The sequence below is a fragment of the Tasmannia lanceolata genome, unplaced genomic scaffold (assembly GCF_043159265.1).
Source record: "Tasmannia lanceolata isolate RefF3 unplaced genomic scaffold, GAP_Taslan_0.1 ptg000691l, whole genome shotgun sequence".
Classification (NCBI taxonomy): Eukaryota; Viridiplantae; Streptophyta; class Magnoliopsida; order Canellales; family Winteraceae; genus Tasmannia; species Tasmannia lanceolata.
The window spans coordinates 1-7,500 of NW_027519361.1; the positions used below are offsets into that span (position 1 = coordinate 1).

The following is a 7,500-nucleotide window of genomic DNA, read 5'->3' on the forward strand; positions in this document are numbered from 1 at the left end:
ACAATGGGCGCTTTGCTTTTCATTCCGATTTTCTTCTTTCGCATTCTTGCTTTCCTATCGCCCGTTCCGATAAACGAATTGTATTGTATGTGAGAGATTTTAGGGAATAAAGAAAAGATGCATATCCAAATCAACGATGCACGTATAATAATAATAATAATTAATATGGAGCGGGTAGCGGGAATCGAACCCGCATCGTTAGCTTGGAAGGCTAGGGGTTATAGTCGACGTCGATTCATCATTTTTAACGTCTCTAATTCAAAACCGAACATGAAACTTTGGTTTCATTCGGGCTCCTTTATGGAATATAGATGGATTCCCAGATCTAAGGCGTAAACGAAACTAAAAAAAAAAGAGAAAATATTTACGATACGATGTGTGGAAAAAGGGGAGTCATCGCAAATCCGAATTCAAAGAAAAAATTCGATCCATAACATCTATGTCAGTTTTTCTGTATGAATATGAATGCATACAAAACAACTCACTTTCTAGATGATCCCTCTAGAAGAGGGGATTTTAAAAAATACTTCTAGTTACTTCGTTCCCTATTTCTACTCGCGAGAATCCTGAGGAAAAGAATTTTCTTCCGCCGAGCTGAAACAATATGTCGACGACTCTAGTAAACCAAAGTCATCGTTTAATAGCTATTTGGCTTCAACCTCCTCCCCCCCAAAAAGTGGAAGATCTAGTTACGATTAGAAATAAACTTTTGTATCTTCATCCATAGATCCTTTACTCATACTCATTCAAAAGGAACGGTTGATCCAACTCAAAAAAAAAAAAATTATGTTTCGCGATTCCATAATCCAATTTGCTTATTCAAATTATAATTTACCTTTGGATACAAATCACGAGAATGTATATTCTTCCTCAAACGTGGCGTTGAGAGGTAAAGGATTAAACCCTTTTAAGAAATAAAGTTTTTGATCGGAATAGGAAAAAACCGAAAGAACCTTTAACTATTTCAGTTGTTAATAGAACGAATCACACTTTTACCACTAAACTATACCCGCTACAATATGATTATTGTATATGAATGTACCGTTTGTCCAACAAAACAAGGGAGTAAAACGTAATCAAGATAGTATCAGAATCATGAAAATTGGAGTGCTGATGTGTTCCAGGGGGAAGGCTTGATGAAATAGGAGAAGAGAATGGGGGCTCATTTAAATAACAAGTTATATCTTTTCTTTTGCTGGTGGAGTTATTACTGACAGTCCCGGCCTGAAAGATCCATTTAAGTCGGAACATAAGATTGAGTTAAGTTGCGCAAGAATCCATAGCTCCATTTTTTTTTTTCAACTTCTTCCTCGAGTCTTTCAAGCAAAGAAACGATTTTCTCAAAAAAATAAAAATAAAGAAGGAGAGTTTTAATTTGAGTCTTATCTTTTTTCGAAGCTATTCCTTTCTTCCCTATTCATTCACCTGTCCGATCTTCTGAATTGGGGTCAATTAGATCTAGTAAAAAATCATAGTATTCATTTTGTTTGTGTTTGTGGACTCAAATGTTCAAACAAAGCTTGTCCCTTGAAGAAATAAATGAGTTCTAATAGAAATAGAATATGTATGTTTTTTTATTCCAGTAGGGAAATCGAGAAAAGGAAAAAGAAAAAATAATAAGAAATGAAACTCCTATCATAGGAATGGAAATAGTCCTTCTTGCTCTTGTTGCTGCTTCAATAACAATTTGGTTTTCAAATCAGAAAAATAATTTGATCCATGATTCATTGGAACAAAAGAAGGAACGGCCTGGCTAGGTACTGTACTGGCCAGGCCGGGGGAATAAAAGAACCCTTCGGACGAAATCAAAGACGTACTCTTTCTATTGGAGATATCTGTTTCGAATCGTTATCCAAATTGAATTGCGGATAAAATTCGTATATATATAGTAAGTATAATATAGTAAGTATAAATAAATGTATAAAATAAATAAATAAAGATAATTCGTATATATATAGTAAGTATAATATAGTAAGTATAAATAAATGTATAAAATAAATAAATAAAGATAAAGAAAGACTTTGATCAATATTTACTTCAGGCGTCGCATATGAATTATCTTTTTGTAATTGGGAGAGATGGCTGAGTGGACTAAAGCGACGGATTGCTAATCCGTTGTACGAGCTGTTCGTACCGAGGGTTCGAATCCCTCTTTCTCCGTTCCCTCGGATCACTTGAGATTTATCTTTCGAATTCGAAAAAATATCAAGTCCTTTATCATAGTTAAATGTCTGGAATAGAGAAAAGCATAGGAAAATGCAGAAATCAAGCAAGGAAATAATGAAAAATCTCTGATTTTTTTATTCCTCACGTCCAGGATTACGTCCTGGATCATTAGATAGGAATCCGAAGATGAAGAGAGAAACAAAGAATATCACTACTGTGTAAACGAAGAGTTTGAGAGTAAGCATTGCACAATCTCCAAGATCATTTTTTTTTTGTTTTTTGCAAAGGAAATAAGGGAATAGATTCTCTATTTTTGTACCACATATCCTTGACACCAAGAAAAGAAATGAAAAAGTGGTTTCTAGAAAAGAAAGGAATTTGCAGGAATTCCTTTGTTACCAAAATTATCTTGTCATACCCCAATTAGGTATTATGGGGTACCATAATGGGGTCTTTGACCCCTGGAACTGGAAGGGCATAATGCGGAAATTAGGTGATCCAGATTCATCGCGGCTATCAAAAAGCAAAAGAATTTCAATCTTTGAATCGAGGGTTCATAATGTAAGACTTATCTGATCTTATCAATTGTTATGTTAGAGTTGAATTTATTTTATCGAATAAATCATGAATATGAATGTTTCTAGGACAGTATTAAAGATCTCATCGAAAACTTACAGCAGCTTGCCAAACAAGGGCTAAGAGAAAAAAGAGCACAGGTATGACTGGCATAAAATCTACGATTGGATTGAAAAAAGCATAAGCTTCGGGCAATTTGGCGAAGAAAAAGCTACTCGAATGAAGGGCAGAATTAAGACAGATACAGATCAAACTAAAGATATTAAGCATAAGAAATATTTCGTTCTTGGAGATAATTTCATTTTTATTGAGTTATTGATATAAGGGAAAAATTAAGAAAGAAGAGAAGACAAAAAATCCTTCTTTCTTTTTCTTTGAACTTCCCCCAATCAAAAATCCTTCAATTCTCAAATGAGAATAGAAGGAATCATACTTTCATACAATATCTTAATTGACTTATATGGAATGATCAATGAATTCATTTTCATTCTACATTTACACGTATAGAATCCTAGCAACAACCTATTCCATAGATATTTGGGCTGGAATTGACGAATAACCAATAACAATATTAGTGTTTATTAGTGTCGAATTGAAATCTAAATGGGGCGTGGCCAAGTGGTAAGGCAGCGGGTTTTGGTCCCGTTACTCGGAGGTTCGAATCCTTCCGTCCCAGACCGCTTCTATCAAAACAAAGATTGTTCTCTTTAACAATCTTCTGTTTAAGAGTATAAGGTATAAGGTTGGATACAATATGATCCAATTTTTCTTTCTGAGTTCTAATGATTCTTCTATGAATCATAGATTCCTTTCGATTTCCAATTGTAAGAAAAAGAATCGAGTATAAATTGCGGATGGAAATAAACATCTTTTACCTTTTTGATATTAGGTAGGATGGGAACATAGATCAAAGTTGAATTAAAAAAAAAATGGGATGGGCCGTTCAGTGTATGCCCGTCCCGCTCTACTCATATTCATATTGGGGTAAGTTAGTCACTTATAGAAACTTTATGCCCATCTATTATATTTTGATTCTCACATGATGCATTCTAAGTTGAAATGCGAAAGATAAGATCTCTATTTTTTCGAAACTAAACATGTTAGTCAAAATGACTAATTCTATGTGGATCCTGAATCCTAAACAGGAGGGAGTTCTTGGGACTAATTACATCACTGGGATTAAAGTTCTTAAGACTGGGTGTGGGTGGGGTAAAATCAAAATTAAGAACAACGAATTGATCTGGACCCATTTTGCTTTGTACCTATACAAGATAATATAACATACCGCAAGAGGATCTTTTATTATTTGATTGTCTTGGGGTATGATTCATGATCCCCATAGAATTCGAGTTAATCGGCAATGGAAGGTATCAATTTTTCAATATCTGTGTCGTCCGGATCTCATTAATAAACAATAAAGTGCAATATGGAACAGATTTTTTTTCTTTGAGCCTAATTGCTTTTTTTTTTTTTGCATCTGGCTACAATAAATAATTGGAAGTCAATGTAGTGATTGGGAGGAAGATTCATATATTCCATTCACTTTACTTTTGACTTGATAGAATTTATGGAAGGGTTACTAAACCTAAAGTAAAGCAAAATCTGTATAAAATGAACCATGCCTACATGTATTGTTATTGTTTGTTCTATTTCAGTGATACCGGTATTTCGGCTGCGGTGAAAAAGATCTTTGATACCTTACCTTAAATATCTATGATTACTCCCGTTGACAATTGTTCTGTGTATCTGATGGATACGGAAAGATCATACTCCTACGGTTCTGGTTTTATCAATCAGATGGAAGAATAACAACCTTAATCTTATCTTACATGAGAGCTTTTTTCCATCCATCCCATCCCCATGAAAACAAATAAATTGAATTTGTTTCTCGATCCATCTACCTGCTTTAAATCATTAATGATTCAATTGGAAAAGGAACATGGATTTCTCTTATGTCTTATGATGATCAAATTTAGTCATTACAGGAAAACTTATTTCCATTAATGATAATGATGTCGAAGTAGGAAATTATGATGTCGAAGTAGGAAATTCTTGAAACCTTTTTTCATGATTCCTTTATCAATCCTTAGATACTTGAAGAAGCGCGAGATTGATGAACCTAGTCTATAATCGATTCATTTGCGACTTTTCCGAGTCATTGGAATAGCTTATTTGGCTAATGACTTATTTTGTTCCGGTATTGAGTATTGAGAATCTAATTAAAGACCTTTCTTTAATTTAGTTGTTCGAGAAAGAGTTGGATCCTTCATGATTGATTGTCCCGAACAATCTGTTGAAGATGTAGATGTAAAGAAGTGTTAAGTAATTCGTTTATTCGTCCTTTTTTAGAAATGTGTTTCATTCATACGGTCGAATATGGGGTAAGATTGAATCTTTGTCTTTGCTTGTGGGGCCTTCTCTAGATGAATACCTATCCATCCATATATATATCAAAATATCTATAATATAGATATCAAAATATATATCAAAATCAAAATATAGATATAAATATCTATTTATATATATAATTTATATATATATAAATATAAAAGTATGGACTGCTGTGTACCGATTGAGCGTACCGATTGAGCCAATGACTATTCCGGATTCCATATTGAATCAATTCCATACCGGTTCAAAATTAGAGGAATGTTATGGTAAAACTTCGTTTGAAACGATGTGGTAGAAAGCAACGTGCGACTTGAAAGACATGATCGGCTGTGGATTCTTGCATCCACCATTTTATATATCAATGAAGATGCTCTTGGCTCGACATAGTTTGTTCTGTTCTACTAGGACCCCCCAAAATTGGGGGTTGTAAATAGTACATGATGTAGCTCGAGTATAAAGTATTGATTCATTTATCAAGGGGAAGGATCTAGGGTTAGTGCCAATCAATAAGTTGGAACAACTTCGTAAGTATATCTTCGATATAGAAATCCAAAGGTTCAAATTCCAACAAGTTTCGAATAAAAAAAAACAAAGTAAAATTTGCCGGAATTGGTAAAACTATTTTGATCAAAAGTGTATTACAGGGGAATCAATCGTTCGTATGATTCTTTCAATAGAAAGAAATAACAAAAGGTATGTTGCGACCATTTTGAAACGATTAAGGATCACCGAAGTAATGTCTAAACCCAATGATTCAAAGCAAAGATAAAGGATACCGGAACAAGGAAACACCATTTTCAATTGTCTCAACAACTGGAACTAGATCAGAATGAGGAAGAAAAAGAGATTCTAGGCGGGACAAATAAAAGAGGTTAGAGACGGCTCAACAAATGTCCAAGGATTTCCCTTTAAGCTCTTTGAGAATTGCCCAACTTGAGTTATGAGTACGAATGATATTTCTTTTTTTTTTTCAGGAAAGGAAAGGAAGGAAGAACAAAAAAAACGACTCAACTTATAGTCTAATTGATGATTTTATGGATACATTTGTCACTATATGATATGCATAGCATAAATTCAAACTCGAATCATTCTTTCTCGAGCCGTATGAGGAGAAAACCTCCTATACGTTTCTAGGGGGGGCATTGTTCATCTATATCTATCCCAATGAGTCATCTATCGAATCATTGCGATTGATGTTCGATCCCAAAGAGAAGGAAGAGATCTTCGTAAAGTGGGTTTTTACGATCCGATAAAGAATCAAACTTATTCAAACGTTCCTGCTATTCTATATTTCCTTGAAAAAGGCGCTCAACCTACAGGAACTGTTCATGATATTTCAAAGAAGGCAGAGGTCTTTAAGGAACTTCGAATTAATCAAACGAAATGAAATAAATGAAATAAACAAAAAAGGGGGGTGCCCAGTATCTTATCGAGCTTTGTGTAATTCTTTCTCCACCACTCCGATTTTTCTTACTCTATTCATACCTATTCACTATTGCTCCTCTATAATCCCATATCAGATAACGATAACGAAAAAAAATCTTTTTTTATTGATATGAGACAGATAGAAAAAAAAATCTCGAGTGAATAGATGAAATAATCGGATCTAGAAAATGATGGTATGGGATTACCATCAATCGGATTGTTTTCGTTGGGACTCCACCAACAAACAAGGGGTCAATCTTGTTTATTGTACCTCTATTGAATAAACTAGAGATTTTTTTCCTACTTTTTTTTTTTTCTTATTTATTCCCCCATCCACACTTCATTTCTGATCTGTGTAGTGTCAATCCAACACAAGTACTTATTTTCTTTAATTGAATTTGTTTTCTCAACCAACATTCAATTCATATTGACAATGTTGTATCGATCAAATATAATTTGATCGTGGATAAATAGATCCATTTATCCCAGCCTCATAAGTTTGTTTCTTTATTTCTTTACTTTATTTCAATTTCACTCAAATGGTGAGTTCGCCAGATTCGCTGCGACACAAGAAGTATCTTCTTAATGAAAAATGAAAAAAAAAAATATTGATAAAAATATGGATGATCCATAAATTTTGGCATCCATCTATATTGATCCGGGAATTCGTTGTATTTTCATCTAATCTGTTCATTTTGATGTTCATAATTGATCATCAAATTTTCTTTTAGATTTGTTTGTTACTAGTTCAATGTTTTGACGGGGTCGAGCAATCCAATCCCAATCTCTTGGTTTGAGTTTTATTTTTATTCCGATCGTATCTACACACCATATTTTTCCGGGTTGCTAACTCAACGGTAGAGTACTCGGCTTTTAAGTGCGGCTATGATCTTTTACACATTTGGATGAAGCAAGGGATTCGTCCATACCATTGGTATAGTT

General features: G+C 33.9%; 1 non-coding gene across 1 annotated transcript; it reads left to right on the plus strand.

Moving 5' to 3' along the window:
* Positions 1–2,072: 2,072 nt before the first annotated feature.
* TRNAS-GCU (transfer RNA serine (anticodon GCU)) lies at positions 2,073–2,160 on the plus strand. Its single transcript has one exon. It is a non-coding gene; the product is annotated as a tRNA-Ser (tRNA).
* The last annotated feature ends 5,340 nt before the right edge of the window (positions 2,161–7,500 follow it).